Source organism: Notechis scutatus, chromosome 3 (genome assembly GCF_049901735.1).
Source record: "Notechis scutatus isolate UNSWTSFEM ecotype Mainland chromosome 3, rNotScu1.2, whole genome shotgun sequence".
Lineage (NCBI taxonomy): Eukaryota > Metazoa > Chordata > Lepidosauria > Squamata > Elapidae > Notechis > Notechis scutatus.
Genome location: NC_142011.1, coordinates 174,341,429 through 174,362,458, shown reverse-complemented (window position 1 = coordinate 174,362,458; position 21,030 = coordinate 174,341,429). Strand labels below are relative to the sequence as shown.

Genomic DNA, 21,030 nt, shown 5'->3' with positions numbered 1-21,030 from the left:
GTCAACTTGGACTTACACAAACTAAACTATTTTTCCCAATGTAAAACAATGGAAACAGTGGTGGGATTCAATTTTTTTTACTACTGGTTCTGTGGGCGTGGCTTGGTGGGCATGGCAGGGGAAGGATACTGTAAAATCTCCAGTGAGAGAGGTGGAATTTGCCGGTTCTCTGAACTACTCAAAATTTCTGCTACCAGTTCTCCAGAACTGATCAGAACCTGCTGAATACCACCTCTGAATGGAAATCATTATTTATTTTCTTGGAAACAGCCTTTCAATCTGGACTTCATTATTCACCTACTAGCCTATTTGTCAAGCTATTTTTAATCATGGGCTTGGTAAATGCTTCTCATGTGCATTTGGAATAGAGCCCAACATGTCCCTTCCAAGAATGGAATAGGGAAGGACAGGTTGCCACCTATCCTCTTTTGTCCATTACACCAGTGATCCCCAACCTTTTTATGCGTCCGCGGCCCGGTACCGGCATCAGCTGGAACAAGCCCGGACCAGTACCGGCATCAGCTGGGCGCCGCCATCTTTTTGATGAAAAAGTGCTTCGTGAGTTTCCGGTGACCTCACCGAACCACTTTTTCATCAAAAGATGGCGGCGCAGCGCTCGTGAGCTTTTCCAGGTAGAAATGGCTTTCTACCGGAAAAGCTCACCAAGCGCAGGCATGCCATCATTTTTGATGAAAAAGTGCTTCCGGTGATCTTTCTACCGGAAAAGCTCACCGGAAGCACTTTTCATCAAAAAGATGGCGGCGCCAGCAATGCAGCCGGCCCGGTAGGAAAGGTTGGACGGGTACGGTCCCGGACCGTGGTTGGGGATCACTGCATTACACCATGAGATACATCTTGGAGAGCTGATCTTGTTCCTGTTATAGTTCCTTGGCCAGTTTGTACAACTCAGATTCCTTGTCCACTATGGTCACCAGCAAAGTTTAAAAAAAGAAGACATAGCTAATGCCAGGAAACCAGACAACTGCCTCATTTGGTACAGTGAAAGCCAACGCCTGTCTCTCAGGCCAGGGAGGGAAAAGACAGTGCATTGTGTGCAAGTCACTCTTTCCTCAATGGGCTCAACCTCTCTGATTCTATTGTCTAGAAAGTGTGAGAGTTGGAACCTAAAGGAGGCAAGTAAGATTACTCTCCTGCAGAAAACAATAACTCAGCACTCTCCTGGACACTCCCCATTGTCATGTTGAATTGTCTCTGTTGAACATGCCAAGTAGCAGTGGACATTCCAACCTTCTGCTCCAACTTTCCTAACATTCAGCCATACATGGAAAATCCGAAGGAAGGCGGCAGTTTTCTTTTTCATCAAACTGAAGCAGAGATCAACAAGATCCCTTAAGCTGCGGAATCATCCTACTGCTACATGAAATATAGCAGCCCTTGGCTGGCAACATTATACAAGTACACAAATACAGATGCTCACGCAAACAATCAACATCTTGGTAGCATCTGAGAAACATAAAGCAACAAGTTATTGCTGGATGGATTTATGTTTTAAACAAATAAAGAAAAAAAATGCAAGTTTTTGAATCACCCAGAATTCAAAAGATTTGTGCAAATTTCTCTCCTGATGTCTGGGGCTAACTCTCTGGTTAGGAAAAGAATACAAGTATCTTCAAATTTTAATTATCAGACTTTTTTCTAATAAATGTTATTAAAGGTGCAGTAAAATTTAACTATAATCTCTATCAACATACTTATATAATCCCTCTTTCCATTTAGCCCAAATTTGCTTCATCACTCCTTGAACAATTAAACATTGTAAAACAATTTTAAAACTTTTAAACATTATCAGAAATAATAATCTCTTATTCAGATATCAAAAATAGATGTAAATATTACAAACTAATATAAATTAAACTAAAATACTTAATACTGTTGAATTTTTGTTTTAAAAAAACCCACCTATGTTTCAATATCAGTCTTACCTGAGAAAAAAATGGTTGGTTCTTTGATCTTGCATTCTGGGAAAGAAGTTCCCGCGGCTCTTAGATATTCTGCCTGAATGAATTCACTAATAAATGAGTACTAGAGCACAGGTAATCCTCAACTTACAACAATCCAGTTAGTGACCATTCAAAGTCCCAATGGCACCGAAAAAAGGGACTTATGAATGTTATTCACCTTACGACCATTGCAGCATCCCCAAGGTCACCTGACCAAAATTCAGATGCTTGGCAACTGACTCATATTTATGATGGTTGCAGGGTCCCGGGTCACACAATCAACTTTTGCACGACAGACAAAATCAATGGGGAAGCTGGACTCACTTACCAACCATGTTATTAATTTAACAAGTGCAGTGATTCACTTAACAACTGTGACAAGAAAGATCATAACATGGGACAAAACTCACTTAAGAAATATCTCACTTAGCAACAGAAATTTTGGACTCAATTGTGGTTGTAAGTAAAGGACTACCTGCATTGGCTTATTCAACTTCCAAGATTCTTATATTAACCCCTAAACTACTTGTCAATAAGCTTAATGAATGAAACTCATTGCAAATCTTTCTTTCTGGGTCCTATTCTGCTGATAGGGACTTGACACAACTATTTTTGCTTGCAGCTTAAGGGAAAGAGGGACAGAACTTTTGGTTGAAGAAGCTGGAATTGAGTACTGGAGCTAAAGAAGTAGAAGTTGTGATTTGTTTTGAACTGGGAAATCAAAGTTTCTAAATGCCAGGCTACAGGCTGCAAGGTTGCACTGTGATGAGGTCCAAAAATAAAAATTAGGAATGTAAAATCTCATATGCCTCTTTTTTAATCTTCACAATTTGAAGTTATCGAAAACTTAAACCTCTCTTAAATTTATCTTCCCACTATTCCACATGAAAGACAGTGATTGGTAGAAGTTTTTTTCCTGTCTCATGACATTCAGTGCAAGGAGAGAGAAATAAATTGGGACAATTCACCAGTCCTTTTCCTTAACTTTCTTTGTATATGAGGATGCCACATTTTGACAGCATACTTCCTGTGGCAAGATAATAATCAACAATGAGAGCCACATTTTTTTTTAAATGTTAGTGTAGCTTTGCAAAAGATTCAAAGACCAGTGGACAGTATTTCAGAGGAGCTGCGAGGAACAGCTTTTAATATGAATTACAAATAGAGGCAATAAAATAGTCCGGGAAGCGCAAAGAATGATTGAAAGCTTATCTTGCCTGCTCTAGGACATTTTATTCATTTGATTGATATCCACCTTTCAAAGAAATATTCAGGGCAGAAAATGTGAATGATGCAAATGATACTGACAGAAAGCAATATGTTTCTTCCATTTAATTTAATATAAATGTTTATATAGCTCACATAAACTTAAATCTTGAATATTAGCTAGTTAGGTATCCACTAGCTGCATTCACCTGACTATTTTGGTCCAGTCTAACACTACTCCTGCATAAATACTTAACCAGCACTAAAAGGTACCCAATTTAACAGGAAGCATCTATCTTGGCAGGAAGCCCAACAAACACAAGAAAAGGTTTCCTGGTTTAGTTTTGTTTGGGGAAGGAAGTCCCTAAACCTCCTCCTTCCAAATGCAATGGGAAAATGTCTGCTCATCTGCATTCCCTTTCTGTCCACATCACAACCCTTGTGACAAAGAAATAGGACTGCATGTGTGAAAAGCTAAAGCAATCAGAGGGACAAAACGTTAAATCAGCCTTTTTTTTTCTTAAGGCCTTTCTAGATTATCTTCTCTGTTTGCAGTAGAAAGAACAGGTAACCCTATATCGTTTCTATATGCTTTTATGTGTCCTTATATAGTACTTTGATTTTTGGTGGTGTTTTTTTAACTTGAGATGGACAACTTATATGTTGAAATAATAAATATAAAAATAAACAATAGAATAAATTATCTCCTATGTGACATGGCTGACTGGAGAAGTTAACCAAAAGCTGGGTTGTTTTGGATTAAAGTTAATTTTCCCTAAATGTATTTATTTTATTTATTTATTTATTTTTATTTGTCAATTGCTTACAAGATAATAGGTATAAGTAAAAACATAGCTATGAATACATGGATACGTATAAGAAAAATTATACATACATACATACATACATAGTTTTCTTAAGTTATATATATGAAACAATAGGACAGGGACGGTAGGCACGTTGGTGCGCTTATGCACGCCCCCTACAGACCTCTTAGGAAAGGGGTGAGGTCAATAGTATACAGTCTAAGGTTAAAGTTTTTGGGGTTTGGGGAAAAAACCACAGAGTCAGGTAGAGTATTGCAGACATTGACCACTCTGTTGCTGAAGTCGTATTTCCTGCAATTAACCTTGAGTTAACCTTGAGTTTGTATCTATTGTTTGCTCTTGTGTTATTATGGTTGAAGCTGAAGCATTCATTGACAGGTAGGACATTGCAATATATGATTTCATATACTATACTTGGATCAGACTGAACGGGGCGTAGTTTTAGGTTTTCTAGGTCTAGAATTTCGAGTCTGGTGGCATAAGGTATTCTGCAACGAGTAGAGGAGTGGAGAATTTTTCTTGTGAAATATTTCTGGACTTTCTCAACTGTGTTAATGTCAGATACGTAATGTGGGTTCCAGACTGATGAGCTGTATTCAAGTATTGGTCTAGCAAATGTTTTGTATGCTCTAGTTATTAGTGTAATATTACCAGAGAAAAAGCTACGTAAGATTAGGTTAACAACTCTTAACGCCTTTTTGGCTATGTAGTTACAGTGAGCTCTAGCACTTAGGTTATTTGAGATGAGTACTCCAAGATCCTTGACAGAGTTTGGATCATCAACAAGGTCTTGACTATTCAGCCTGTATTTTATTTTCTGATTTTTTTTTTGTCAATGTGTAAGACAGAGCATTTATTTGTTGAGATTTGAAGTTGCCATTTGTTTGACCATTCTGATACATAGTCAAGGTCTTTTTGAAGGGTAGCAGTATTGTCTGTGATGTTGAATAGTTTTACATCATTAGCAAAGAGAACGCAGTTGCTCTTGGTATGATCACAGAGGTCATTTATATAGAGTATGAAAAGAGTTGGTCCTAGAACACTGCCTTGGGAGACACCACTGTTGACAGGTACAGAATTTGATAGGACGCTCCCAATTTTGACCATTTGTTGTCTGTTTGACAGGAATGCTTCTATCCAGTTATGCAGGTGTCCAGAGATACCGTAAGATTTTAGTTTTAGGAGTAGTTTGTCATGTACCACTGAATCAAAGGCTTTACAGAAGTCTATGCAGATTGCATCTATTGCTTTGCTCTGATCGAATTGTGTAGTCCATATGTTTTTGCAATGTAAGAGTTGCAGATTACATGATAGCTTTTTCCTAAAACCAAATTGTTTATTAGAGAGTAGGTTGTTTGTTTCTAAGGGGAGGATAATGGATTGGTTAATAATTGATTCTATGACTTTACAGGTGACGCAGCATAAAGAGATTGGTCTGTAATTTTCAACTAGGCTGGGGTCTCCCTTTTTGAAGATGGGGATGACTGTGGCTTGAGACCATAGGTTAGGCAAGGAGCTGGTCCTGAAAGATTTTTCAAAGATTATGCTTAGAGGTTCGGCTATGGCAGTGGGTAGCTTTTTTAAGAAGTAGTGTCAGCCTTCAAGATTTTCTCCCTTTGCTTTGCATCTTTTGGCTGTCATAAGTAACGGTGGGAGGAGGGGGGAATGGTTATGGGAAGTGAGCTGGAGGTGTTACAAACCAGAACTGTATAAGCTGGGGGAGGGTACATTCTTGCTTAGGTTTCTATCCTATGCTATGCGCAGCTGCAACTCTTTATCAAACTATGTCAAGGTCAATGGACAGAAGCCTCATCACCACCTGGAGATGTCCACATGATGATATACACAACTTTTAATTGGATGAGCCAATTGAACTATTGGGGGTGGGAACGTTGCCATTACTTTGTATACGTGATTTAAGCGCCCATTTTCGCAGATTCAGAATTCTTTTGTTGCTACCACTTGATTTCCAGTAAAAGATTTCTTTTCTCTAATTAAAGGAGTCTAAGTATTTCTTTCTTGGATTTTGAATGGAGCACCAGCTGACATTATTCTGAATCTCCACATTACCAGCCCACCCGGAGAATTAATAAATTTTCTTCCGAGGGGGTCTGTCAAATCCAGCCAGCGACCAAGAAGACCTGGAAGCAACTGGAGGACAAGATTCTCTGCTGCTAGAGGAAGCAGGGGAAGCCGACTTGTTAGCAGAACTAAATCTTGGGGAAAAACCAGCTGTAAAACCCAAATGGTCCCTGGGAGTCGGCTGGAAGGATCCTGAGGAAAAGCCTCCTCCAGGAGTGACCACTACCCGTCGGCGTGGAAGAGAGGAGCCATGGCAAGAGAAGGAAAGAAAGAATTTTTTACTAACTCAAGCCATACATCTTCTAAATGAAGCTATCAGAGAACCTCAAACTGATTAAAGGTATGAGGGAGAGGAGGGGGAGGCAGCCCCAGCCAGAAGAATCAGAGCAGCCACCCCCATAAATCAACCTGGGTTAGCGCACCAGGCAGCAGCAGCCCTGGTGCTGCTAGAATCAATTATTAGTGCTGCTAGAATCAATTATTAGTGGGAGGAGTAATTGCCAGAAGACATAGAACTCCAGAGGTGCCTCTGTTGGAAGTAAAATATGGGGGGGATCCCAAGGAGTTAGGATTCTTCCTGGCACAAGTCTGGAGCCATATGGAGGAATCTGGAGGGGATTTTTCCTCAGAAGCAGCCAAAGTTAGATGTGTTACTAGGGCTCTAGAGGGAACAGCCGCAAAGTGGATGGTGACTTTGCATAATGATAATGCCCCTCAGCTGATGAATTATGACTTGTTCATGACTATGCTGCGGGCCGGGTTTGAAGACCCACTTGCTGAACTTAAGTCCAGAATTAGGATGAAGACCATAAATCAGGGGCGGAGATCAGTGTCCGACTACACCCAGGAATTTAGAGAGCTGGCGTGTCATATTCGAGGCTGGTCCCAGGGAGCCCTGATAGAAGCTTTTAAAGATGGGTTGAATGAAGATGTATATCAAAGCTTATTGCCAGAAGAGACCCCAGTGAGCTGTAGCTGTGGTACATGCTGGCAGCAGAGGTGGAAATTGATCTGACCCGAAACAAACGCCGGGGGGGGGGGTTGGTTGGAGCAAGTCCTCTCCCACCAGCCCTCGAGAAGCCTTAAAACCTCAAAAGGGAGGAATGGCGGCAAAACCCAAGACCACTGCATGTTTCCGATGTGGGAAGGAAGGTCACCGGGCTGCAGATTGCCGTGCCAAGCTAGAGCCAAAGGGGGCACCAGGAGGAGGAAGAAAACCTGAAAACCCTCCAGCAAAGCCTCATGAAACGGCGCTTAAAGCAGAGGAGGTTGTAGAGATCACGCCTCCGAAAGGAGAGGAGGAGCTGGGAACTCCAATCTCTTCTGAAGAGAGTGAATCCAAATCGGAAGACGACTCACTGGTAAGTCCAAACAAGGGCCCTATGACCATTCCAGTGAGATTAAGGGTACCCACGCCGGGAGCCAAAGGGGAAATGCTGGCCTTGTTAGACCCTGGGTGCACAAGGTGCGTAATCAGCTTGGAGGTAGTGGAGAAAATGGGCTTTAGGCTAAAGACTTTAAAAACACCCATAGCCTTTTGCCAATTGGATGGATCGGTAGCTGGGGGCGGCCCTGCACATTTCATAACGGAACCAATAGAAATGACGATGGGGAAGCATAGAGACTTTGTGTTTTATTGTGGCTCCTGGGATGGAGCGGCCCCTAATACTGGGGTTGCCCTGGCTCCGGAAATGGAACCCCCACGTTGATTAGAGGAGAGGGTCATTGCACATATGTATTGACCAACACCCGAAGGGGAGGGGCAATCTCAACTGAAACTCAAGAATCCCACTGAACTGGCCTCCACTGGCAACGAGAGCCTGAAGGGGGAGGAGAAAATTCTGGAGGAATATTGGGACTTAAAGGAGGTATTCAGTGAAAAGGCCTCGGATGAGCTTCTCCCCCATCGCTCAACAGATTGCAGTATTGAAATTTTACCCGGGGTGAAACTCCAAAAACCGAAACTGTACTCGATGACACCGCGGGAGCTAGAAGAGCTGCGGTCATTTATCGATAAGAATTTGGAATGTGGTTTCATCCAACCCGCTAGACCCCGGGTAGCAGCCCCAGTATTGTTCCGTGAAAAGAAAGATGGCTCCCTTTGTTTATGTGTTGACTACAGAAACCTCAACGCTATTTCAGTGGAGAACGTGTACCCCCTCCCCTTGATGAAGGATATGTTGGCCCACTGGGCCAAAGGGAATTTTTTTTTACAAAACTCGACTTGAGAGAAGCATACTACCGAGTTCAAATTAAGGAAGGGGATGAATGGAAAACTGCTTTTAACTGCCCAATGGGTTGTTTCCAATTCAACGTTCTTCCATTTGGCCTACAGGGCCCCCCTGCAGTATTCATACAAATGATCAATCAGGTGTTGCATGAACATCTATACAGAGGGGTGTTGGTTTATCTTGATGATATTCTTATCTACACGGAGAGTCGTGATGAACATGTGAAACTAGTGCAGTCAGTTCTGGAAAAACTTCAAGCTGCTGAGCTGTATGCAAAGTTGTCCAAGTGTGAATTCCACCAGGAAAAAATTGACTATTTAGGTTATCGCATCTCACATGATGGCATAGAAATGGATCTGGGGAAGGTTCGTGCTGTTTTGGAATGGGCCCCTCCCCGCACCAGGAAACAACTTCAAAGTTTCTTGGGATTTGCTAATTTTTACCGTCAATTTATCCCTGCTTTTGCGAAGATTGCAATGCCTATCACAAATCTCCTAAAAAACAAAGGGGAGGTGAAACCGAAGCCAAGTAAACCACTGAAGTGGTCCATGGAATGTCAAGCCGCTTTTGAGAAGCTGAAACGACTGCTTGCTGCTGAACCAATACTCAAGCACCCGGACATGGACGCTCCTTTTGTAATCCAAGCCGATGTGAGTGACGTAGCAGTCAGAGCGGTGTTACTACAAGCAAACGAGACAGGGACTCTGCAACTGTGTGCATATACTTCCCGTAAACTAACTGAAACCGAAAGAAGATGGGCCATCTGGGAAAAAGAAGCTTTTGCAATTCGCTGGGCTCTGTTAACCTGGAGGCATTTCTTAGAAGGGGCAAAACACCCATTTGAGGTGTGGACGGACCATAAAAATTTGGAGGCTTTGAAAACGCCTCGGAAGCTGTCTCCCAAGCAAGTTCGCTGGGCACAGTATTTTAAGCGCTTTAATTTTTCATTGATGTACATTCCAGGGGGGGAAGAACTTCATGGCGGATGCTTTATCTAGATTACCTCAATATAATAGTGCTCGCTAAGAAGTGGTACGACCGTTTGTCCCAACCAAACAGTTGGCAGCTCCAGTGGTTACCAGAGCCCAGAAAAAGAAGGAGGTTGATTTATCAAATGATTTGACTGCACAATTAAGAGATGCTCTAAAACTTGATGATTGGTTCCTTGCTCACTCAAATAACTGTACGGTTAGAGATGGATTGGCATGGGTGGGGGCCAAATTATATGTGCCAGCAAAGCTGAGAAACCAAATATTACAGCAAGCTCATGACTAAAGCCATTGACATTTTGGATTCATGAAAACCTTACACTTGGTTAAAAGGCAATTCTGGTGGCCTACCTTGAAAAAGGACATTGAGACTTATGTGGCTAGTTGTCCTATCTGTGCCTCAGCCAAACGGCCTCCTGGTAAACCAGCAGGCTTACTACAAAATGTGGCTAGACCAATGGCTCCATGGAAGGAAATTTCTATGGATTTTATAGTGGAATTACCTGAAAGTGGGGGGGAATACAGTTATTTGGGTAGTAACCGATTTGTTTTCCAAACAGGTACATTTCATACCTTGTCCGAAAATCCCATCTGCGAAAACGTTGGCTAAACTGTTTATTTTACATATCTACAGGTTACATGGGGTTCCTGAACGCATAATCTCAGACAGGGGTGTCCAGTTTACCTCAAACTTTTTGAAGGAGTTCCTGTTATTGGGCTCTGCCCGGGGCTTAAGCTCTGCTTAAGCTCCGCCCACCACCCACAAACCAATGGGGCTTGTGAGAGAACTAACTCGGTATTGGAACAATATCTTCAATGTTATATAAATTATCGGCAAGATAATTGGGCTGACCTATTGCCATTCGCTGAGGTGGCATACAATAATTTGATACATAGTAGTACTGGGTTTACTCCGTTTAAAGTGGCTTCAGGACAAGACTTTGTGCCCATACCCAAGTTTCCATGGGAGAAACCTAACATTCAGTCATTAGATGAATGGATAACACAGCTCCAGCTTACCTGGCCGGTTACCTGTAAAGCATTAGATGATACTCATCAAGCTCATAAAAAATTTGCAGATAAAAAGAAAACTCCACAAAAACCGTATCAAGTGGGTGACAAGGTATTTTTATCCACCAGGTATTTGCAGACCACACAAAAGTCAAAAAAGCTTGGACCTAAGTATGTTGGACCTTTCTCAATTGAACGAATTGTGAACCCTGTGGCAGTCCAACTGAAATTACCAAAAACTCTTCGACGGATCCACCCTGTTTTCCATGTTAGTTTGTTAAAACCTGAACATACCTCCGACTTGTGACCAACTCAGGTTGACCCCCCTGTGCCATTGCTAATTGAAGGTGAACATTTTGAAGTTAAAGAAATTTTGGATTCTCGAAAATGAAGGGGTCGACTCCAGTATTTGGTTGCTTGGAAACATTTTCCTCCTTCTCAGGCTGAGTGGGTGAATGAGAAGGATGTTAGAGCTCCTGCACTTATCAAGGCATTTCGTATTAAATAGCCTGATAAACCCTAACAATTAGTATGATGCTGTTACATGTATATTTTCTATTACCTTCTATTTTTATCTTTTTTAGGACTAATGTCTCTTTTCTAGGAGGGCCGAATGTCAGCCTTCAAGATTTTCTCCCTTTGCTTTGCATCTTCTGGTTGTCATAAGTAATGGGGGGAGGAGGGGGGAATGGTTATGGGAAGTGAGCTGGAGGTGTTACAAACCAGAACTGTATAAGCTGGCGGAGGGTACATTCTTGCTTAGGTTTCTATCCTATGCTATGCACAGCTGCAACTCTTTATCAAACCATGTCAAGGTCAACGAACAGAAGCCTCATCACCACCTAGAGATGCCCACATGATGATATACACAACTTTTAATTGGATGAGCCAATTGAATTATTGGGGGTGGGAACGTTGCCATTACTTTGTATATGTGATTTAAGCGCCCATTATCTCAGATTCAGAATTCTTTTGTTGCTACCACTTGATTTCCAGTAAAATATTTCTTTTCTCTGATTAAAGGAGTCTAAGTATTTCTTTCTTGGATTTTGAATGGAGCACCAGCTGACAAGTAGGCACATATTCCATCCAGTCCAATAGATAGAGATTGTTTTAGATTGCATAGTGCTTTTTCAACATTGTCTTCTGTAAAATCGATATATATTAGATCATTGTAGTTGTCTGTGGTTCAACTTGGAAATACTGGGCATGATCCATTGCTGTTTACAAATACTGAGCCAAAGAATGTGTTAAAGAGGTTGGCTTTAATAGTGTTGTTGTTGCAGTCTTTACCAGTAGGTCCTTTCAGGGGTGGGATGGACCTTGAGTCTTTTAGTTTGTTGTTTATAAAATTGTAGAAAGCGCGCGTAGAATTGGTGTGTAGAAGGTTTTCTTCTGGTTTAATGTGATAATTGGTGCATTCAGTTTTTACCTGGTGGCATAAATTTTTGTATTGGCTTTTGAAGTTGGCAACGTGACCAGATTTGTTTTTCTGCCAAAGTGATTTCTTTTTGGATTGAAGCTTCCTTTTGTTTTGGGTAATTCGTTTTATCTACCGATGATAGATAGATAGATAGATAGATAGATAGATAGATAGATAGATAGATAGATAGATAGATAGATAGATAGATAGATAGATATAACATTACACTCAGTGGTGGGATTCAAATTTTTGTGCTACCAGTTCTGTGGGTGTGGCTTGGTGGGCGTGGCAGGGGAAGGATACTGTAAAATCTCCAGTCAGAGGTGGTATTTGCCAGTTCTGTGAACTACTCAAAATTTCCGCTACTGGTTCTCCAGAATTGGTCAGAACTTGCTGAATACCACCTCTGATTACACTTATGTAACTCATTTTTAACCTGTTTTTGTATAAACGCGTTTTTGTATAACCTTTATTTCAGATGTGGGTGATTTCATAACAGCTTGATCCACTTTATGAATTTCAAAAGAACTCCAATTCTATTTTTAATACAGCAAACTTATATTGTCAAAAACCTTTTCAGCATCTAATTATAAATTACAAAATGGTCTTCATTTTTATTCAAGCTTATTCAAGCCTAACCTAATATTGTTACTGCTTATTTTCTGTAAACCCTGCTTGCTTTTTCTTAATAATGAACAATAACATCTATTTGCTGTTCAGATCTTTGTATCAACATGATAATGAGCACACTGGTTGTGATCTTTACCTGCTCTTGGTATAACTGCAATATAAGTCTCACTAAATGCCACTGATAAAATGCCATTATCAAATATCTCTTCATATAATTGGCAGAGCTTGGGTACACTCTAAATGTTTTATGTCACTCTATACATGAACCCATCCAATCCTGGCATTTTTACCACTAGTAATTTTTAAAGTTTTTTGTTTAATCCCTTCCTCAAATAGGGGGACAAATACAAGTTATTTTTGTGTATCACCTAAGTGTGGTGGGTTTATATTAGTAAGAAAGGGCTCTATATCCTCATCTGCTATATTTTCTGATTTGTTACATAGTTCTAAATGGAATTTTAAAAATTGACAATTTATATCCCTTGATATTTTATATATTTTATCTCTTTCACCTCTATAATTGGAATCATTGCCCTACCTATTGAAATAAGTATATTTAGATTTTCAAGATTTATTTAAAAGTTGTCTGTTGAAACTTCATCTATGAAATACCTTTATAGCTTAGACTTTTTTTGTATTCAGATATGGTACCACTACTACAACCACCACCACCACAAGAGATGTAATATTACCTCAACAGCTTCATTACACAACGGCAAGTACTGCACTAAAATGTAGACTTGTTAGCTATGATTTCATAAGTATAATGAATTGAATAAGCTAAAATTGTCTGGATTCATATGATACTATTTCCAGAGATTCTCAAACTGGAACATGACCCTCTGGGGAAAGGTCATATGCCTCCCCCCGAGGAATTGTGAATTTCTAGATATCCAGATAGGTCAGAGATTGCAGGTTCTGCAGAGCTCTGATCCAATAGAAGGCAAGAGACATGTGGCATGCGGCACGTGGCCAGTATAAAGGAAATGAGGAGAGAAGAATGAGGAGCGCTCTGAGAAGCACTCCCTCTGAGAAGACAGCAAGGCACTAAAGTCTCCACTTTTTATAACTGCTGCCAAAAATGGCACATTTGCTCAGCATCATCACCACCTGCTTTCAGCATGACGTCCAAGAGGGCAGAAGCAACAGACAGAATCTATTTAGGGCAAAACATACTCAGCTTCCATATCACCAGAGAGCCAAATGTCCCATAAGCTCCTGCTGCCTTGGTACTTCAATCTCCTCCAGTTTTACCACTTCTCATGCTAGACACACATCTCCCAATTTCTCTTCCTCAGCCACCCACACACGTTTCAGAGTTCTTCAAGAGGCTCATAAGTTTCCAGCTGTGACCATTTTCCCTTATATAGCAAAGGGCATGCATATCTTTATTTCAGGAAGTCCATTTCCCCTGCAGCAGACTCCCTAACGTTTCCCTAGAAATTACAAGAGCTAAATCCCATTCCCTCTCGGGAGGGTCATTGCACCTGCTAGATTGTTTGCTATGCCTTGAATCCACTAGAATGATCAGAATATCAGGAAGAAAGCAAGTTACAAATTCCTAGCCTTCAGAGTTGTTTCAACTCCCTTGGGCCATTTTCCCTTCCTTTCCATCAATCCTTCCTTTGCTACCTCCTCTTCAGAATGCTTTTCCCATCCTTTTCCTCCCTGAAACATTTGCTCTTGTTAAGGACACCCAAAGTTGGGAAGAAAGAATTTCATAGGGTGAATCATGCACAGGAAGAAAAATGGCTCTTGGTGTCAACAGGATGATGACAATGACGATAAGGATACACTGTATGCTGCCCCACTTTCAACAAATTTGGGTTACAACAATCAAATGAATTGGATAAAATTCCTCCATCCAAACCCACATAGCATCCAGGCACTAGGACAGAATCTTGACACACTTAAGATTCTGGCCCAGAGTTGAAAGATGTATTTGGGTAACATCAATATACTGATGATACCAAACCCAAAGCACAGTATGACTTTACCCTATGGTTTCATGTAGATATTGAAAAGAAGTGGAGAAAGAGACTAGAAATTTACAGCATTCCACAAAGGAGGAAGCTAGAGAGTGATCTCTGCTCTCCCAACCAACACCCACTGGCCCCAGAGAAGAGAAGAGAACTACTGTAAAACAGTACCTCCATTTCCCAACGCATGGAGTGGCTCAAAAGAGTACTATGGTTGATGGTACTGAAGTCCAATGATCAAGGAGATCAAAGATTTAGGCACCATCTCCATCCCAACTGCCAGAGATCATCAATAAGAGTTTCAGTACAAAATTCCAGCCTGAAACCTGATTGAAACTGGCCTAAATAACCTATTTCCTCCAGGTTCTTCTTAGCTCAGACTGATCACCTTCCCAATAATCTTCCTCTTTCCCCAAAAGGTAATCCCCCAGTGGTAATTGTCCAAAAGAACTGGGTCCAAAGACCAATTTCCAGGCAAGAGGTACCATTCCCTCCTTTAGAGAGGCTAATACACCATAGTCTCGACCAACTGTGAATCCCCTACCTGGCCACTTTTACAATCAAGGCAAGCCCAAATTCAGTAAACAAGTGGCTGAGCTGACCACAAAGAAAAATCTCTCAGAATCACTAGCTCAAACTCATCACACCATCAAACTATGCCCAGGTCCCTCCTACCTTGTCAGAATCCAAATCAAAATAAATCTGAATGACATTATCCATCAGACAGCCTAAATACTCTCCAGAATGACCCAATAGAGACTAAACAAATTGCGGGATGGCTATCAGGCACAATAAGGACAGAAAAACACTGACATTTGGCTGCCATTATGGCCATGAGGTAATCCCTAAAATAGGTTTTTATCAGTGTCCTGTCATACTTACTTCTAGTCTTCCTCCAATGGTGTTCCAGGCATTTTTTACAGCACTTCGTTTTCTAGAGCCCCTTGGTAAACCAAGGTGCATCCAAGGATTGATGAAAGGCTACAGAAGAAATGTATGATCCACAACCCCAGCTACTCACCCATTCCTGGCAGCAACTAAGGCTTCAACCAAATCACCCACTAGATCTTGAGGGAAAATGACCACCTTATTCTGGAATCTTACTGGGTCAAGGAATCTCCTTGGGTGGACTGATCAAATGGGCCCTGTTTTCCTAAAGGAAGGGTGAAGGGTGCTGAAAGGCAGCCAGAAGGCGATCTGTTTATGACAAAAGACTAATGCTAATATCCTCCACTGCCAGATTACATCTCAACTGTCCCAAGACAAAACCCAAATATAATTGTATGGCCTCCCATGTGGGTCTGGCTACGAATGATTTAGGACTGGTCCATATTGCATAGACTGCATAAACGTCTGAGCTTGCCCTAGATAGCAAGTTCAAGCACCAAAAAGCTGGAGAATTATGGCCAACCCAGGAACACAATCCAGTAGCTCAGGACAAGATGCTACCAGGGCAGCATGAAGACCCAACTTTAACCAGAGTGCCTCCCATCAGGCTATCTGTGGAGGAGAGCCTCTGAAAGCCACTGAAACTCATAGATAACAGCATTCATTCCCTCTTCTCCTGCTCTTCCCTGTTCCCTGCCAGTTCAGAGCTCTAAAGTTCAGAGGGCACATTTCCAAGAGGGCTCAATCAGACCTCGGTAAAATATGCCAACTTGGCACTCTCCTCCAAAATAAAATCATGAGTAAGGGCAGCTTTCTTATAACTGAATCGTCATTCAAAAGCAACAGCTGAAGTCCAGGGTCATTGAAGATATGGTTGCCAGGGGCAGGCACCTAGGGTAGAAACTGAGTGCCAGATGGCAGGATTGCTTTTAAACAGCAGCGTGGTGTCCCTGCCCATGGCCCATCCTTGGATTGCTACCACATCCTCCTCTGCCCATCAACCATCAAGTTGGCCCTGCTTGCTTCAATCAGTTCCCCGCTTCCCACCCTTCTTTGCTATGCTTTCTTCAGACACAAATCTCTAATCTCGCCACCACCAACACAAGACAATTCCTTTATAACTCACTAAGACACATCAGAAACTCAGCCATCCCTAACCACACCTGGGATCCAAGTCCCAGGAGGACAAAGGGAGGGTGGAACCAAACACACAAACAGAGAGAATGTAAGAAGGCAAAGCAGAAGCCAATCATTACACACTAACTGGCCTCTCCAGAAACAAGACTTCAACACCAGTTTTTCCTTTAATTGGCTTGCTTCCTGGTATGGGAAGTAGTTCAAATGCCATCATCTCCAGCCAGCTGACTGGAACTGATGAGACTTGGCATTTGAGCCTTCTAGAGTACAGTGCAAAAAGTTCACACATTTGGAGAGTGTAATTCTTCCAAGAACTATTGATATCCATATAAATATTGGTAGTAGTCATACCGGTAATTTCAGTCATATTATTAGCCATATATGTATTAGTTTGAGGGCGTCCAAGCATCATAAATGTTGAAAACTTGTGCATTAATCCATTAACTACAGTTTAGAAATTACAGTGATTGGGTTCACATAACATACCAAACATAAACCAAATTATGATTTGTATATGTTTTGTGATGTAGGAAGAGCTTTCAAGAAGATATAGAAGAAAATGGGTCTGATTATTTTATGGAGGATGGAAAATGAAAAAAAGCTGACCAACAAAAAGAGCAGAAAAGTAATAATGGATGGATTGGTCAAAATGGGGTGGAAGAGGGCATGGGATGGAAGAGAGCATGGCATCTGCATTGTAATTCAGTTTGTCCTCTAAGTGGCGGAAGAGATAATGGGCACTCATATCTCTAGAGCAGGGGTGGGCAAACTTTTTGGCTTGGGGGCCGATTGACTTTTAAAATTTGACAGACGGGCCGGGTCAGCACAAGATTTTTTGGGAATCGCCCCCTTCCTCCCCTCTTCTCCTCCTTCCCTCCCCTCGGAGGCCCCTGAGTCAGGAGTTGCTACACGGCGCGTCCGCGACGGCTCCAGTCCCGCTGCCTCGGGAAGGGAAAGGCAAAAGGAAGAGCCGCGGCGGTGCTTTGCAACGGGAGCAGCGGCACCGGAGGCTCAGGCTCAGCGGCTCCTGGTTTTGCCTTTTCCTTCCCAAGGCAACGCGGACTGAGCCGCACGGAGCTGCGCCGGCGGTAGCAACTCCTGACAGCCCCAGCCGGACACCTGAGCGGAGCCCGGTGAAACTGCCTGTTGCTGCTGCCGGAGCACCGCCGGTCGCCTCCTCCAAGCAGCCCGCCCGCCCGCCGGGCTTCCCTCTGCCGCGCAGCTCGGGGCCAGGCGCGAGCGCCCGCGAGTTAAAAGGAAGCCGAAAGTTGCTGGGAAGTTGCTCGGGTGCTGGGAGCAGGCTTTAAAGTGCCGCCAAGCAAAGTTTAAGCAGCCCGCCCACCCACCGGGCGGAACCCTTCCTGCTCCTCGGCGGAAGACGCTCCAGCCTGCAAACTTTGCCTTTGCAAAGTTTAAGCCTGAAGCCCCGAAACCCAAGCAACTTCCCAGCAACTTTCGGCTTCCTTTTAACTCGCAGGCGCCGTGCCTGGCGGAGGGGAAGCCTGAAGCCTCCTCCAAGCAGTCCGCCCGCCCGCCCGCCCGCGGCTTCCCTCCGCCGTGCGGCTTGGGGCCAAGTGCAGGCGCCCGCGAGTTAAAAAGGAAGCAAAAGTTGCTGGGAAGTTGCTCGGGTTCCGGGCTTCCAGGGCTTTGCAAAGGCAAAGTTTGCAGGCGGGAGCCTCTTCCCGCCGAGGAGCGGAAGGGTTCCGCCCGGCGGGCAGAGCGGGCTGGTTGGAGCGGCTGCTGTGTGGCTCGGGGCGAGCGCCCGCGAGTTAAAAGTTGCTGGGAAGTCGCTCGGGTGCTGGGAGCAGGCTTTTAAAGTGCCACCCAAGCAAAGTTTATAGCCCGCCCGCCTCGCTGGCGGAACCCTTCCCGCTCCTCGACGGGAAGATGCTCCAGCCTGCAAACTTTGCCTTTGCAAAGCCCTGGAAGCCCCGGAAACCCGAGCAACTTCCCAGCAACTTTCGGCTTGCTTTTAACCGCGGGCGCCGCGCCGCCCGAGCCGCACGGCAGCCCGCTCCAAGCAGCCCACCCCGCCCGTCGGGCGGAACCCTTCCCGCTCCTCAGCGGGAAGACGCTCCAGCCTGCAAGCTTTGCCTTTGCAAAGTTTAAGCCTGGAAGCCCCGGAAAAAGGGGGATCGGGCGGGACTCACCTTCAGAGAGGTCGCACTCGAAGGTGATTTCGAACTCCCAGCCGAGGCCTTTGCAAATTTCTTTTCTTTCCTACCCCTAGATCGCTCCGCACTGTTTTACAGCTTTGGGGGCCACGCGGCACAGGGCAATACGCCACGCCCAGCGATTTTTTTTCAGAGGCGGGCCGGATTGGACAGACCAATGGCAGCGATTTTTTTTCAGGGGCGGGCCGCATTGGACAGACCAACGGGTCGGATGTGGCCCGCGGGCCGTAGTTTGCCCACCCCTGCTCTAGAGGGATGAAAGAGTTGGGCTGTTTGGAGTAAGTCCGAACAGTTTGAATGGTAAAATAGTTGCACTGTCTTATACACATTTGGTATTTTGCATTAAAAAGTTGAGTATGCTGCTAAAATTTAGCACTTTCTGTGCCAAATTTCATTTGTGTGATTTTGAAGAACATCTAAAGAGCTAGAAAATTGGGGCTGGTGGAGCACATATAGCCTATGATACTAAAGTTGGCCCTGCTTGCTTCAATCAGCTCCCCGCTTCCCACCCTTCTTTCCTATGTTTTCTTCAGACACAAATCTCTAATCTCGCCACCACCAACACAACAAGACAATTCCTTTATAACTCACTAAGATCCATCAGAAACTCAGCCATCCCTAACCACACCTGGGATCCAAGTCCCAGGAGGACAAAGGGAGGGTGGAACCAAACACACAAACAGAGAGAATGTAAGAAGGCAAAGCAGAAGCCAATCATTACACACTAACTGGCCTCTCCAGAAACAAGACTTCAACACCAGTTTTTCCTTTAATTGGCTTGCTTCCTGGTATGGGAAGTAGTTCAAATGCCATCATCTCCAGCCAGCTGACTGGAACTGATGGGAATTGGCATTTGAGCCTTCTAGAGTACAGTGCAAAAAGTTCACACATTTGGAGAGTGTAATTCTTCCAAGAACTAATGATATCCATATAAATATTGGTAGTAGTCATACCGGTAATTTCAGTCATATTATTAGCCATATATGTATTAGTTTGAGGGCGTCCAAGCATCATAAATGTTGAAAACTTGTGCATTAATCCATTAATTACAGTTTAGAAATTACAGTGATTGGGTTCACATAACATACCAAACATAAACCAAATTATGATTTGTATATGTTTTGTGATGTAGGAAGAGCTTTCAAGAAGATATAGAAGAAAATGGGTCTGATTATTTTATGGAGGATGGAAAATGAAAAAAAGCTGACCAACAAAAAGAGCAGAAAAATAATAATGGATGGATTGGTCAAAATGGGGTGGAAAAGGGCATGGGATAGAAGAGAGCATGGCATCTACATTGTAATTCAGTTTGTCCTCTAAGTGGCGGAAGAGATAATGGACACTCATATCTCTAGAGGGATGAAAGAGTTGGGCTGTTTGGAGTAAGCCCGAACAGTTTGAATGGTAAAATAGTTGCACTAAGTCTTATACACATTTGGTATTTTGCATTAAAAAGTTGAGTATGCTGCTAAAATTTAGCACTTTCTGTGCCAAATTTCATTTGTGTGATTTTGAAGAACATCTAAAGAGCTAGAAAATTGGGGCTGGTGGAGCACATATAGCCTATGATACAGAGCTATGAAATGAGAGAAACAATGTGAAAAAATAGATCAGGATGTGTAATATGTAAATCCAGTGAAAAGAAGCTGGGCTTTGATGTTCAGGTACATCCCAGTAGAAATAACTCCCCCCCACTTCAAAAATAACTTTCATGTAAAACCAAATGACAAATCTGAATGTTTTTAATTAGACGTATTGATGTGTATTGATGTACACAGAGTTTATCAGAATAAACTTAAAAAGTTATTTTATAGATCATGTTATTTTCAGCAGACAAGCTATATATTTTCTCTCACATGATAATCAGCAGAAAGTTCACATACATCAGAAAACTAAACAGGAAGTTTGTTCTTTGAAATATTTCCCTTTCAGACAGGATGAAGAGGGGAGGAGGAAGAGGAAAAATGTGAAACCTATTATGGCAGGCACTCTACAGAACCAGCTAGATAACTTGATTACTTCTTAATTATGCAGCCAATAAATCCTGAAGATATTGTAGTTGGAAGATAATGTAGTTGATGTTTATATAATCCTGAAATTATCTTTGTTCCATGAAAGAGACAACTTTATCCATATGCAAAACCATATTCTATTATATTGATTCTAGAAAAACAAACCTGTCCAGGAAGTACATAAAATCAATGTTTTTAAAATTAATTCATTTTTTAAGATTTATTCACAAAGTAAATCAAATAAGTGAACTGACTTATATATAATTAAATTGCAAGTTTAAAGTACAGTATCTAAATTCACACATTAATCCAAAACTTTAAAACATAAATTTTGGGTTACTATGATGTGTGCATCTAAGTCCCAGAGTTGGACCCAAATTTAATCAAAGTAGACCTATTGAAATGATATTTTAAGTATCATTAAACAATAATCATATGTGTTAAAGTACAAAGGACCATCTTAAGTGGCATTAATTTAAA

General features: G+C 42.5%; 1 protein-coding gene across 2 annotated transcripts in view; it reads right to left on the bottom strand.

The window, feature by feature from the left end:
• The window catches only part of PREX2 (phosphatidylinositol-3,4,5-trisphosphate dependent Rac exchange factor 2), a 124,258-nt gene that overhangs the window by 102,014 nt on the left and 1,214 nt on the right, over positions 1 to 21,030 (bottom strand). The gene's annotated exons all lie outside the window — the stretch shown is intronic.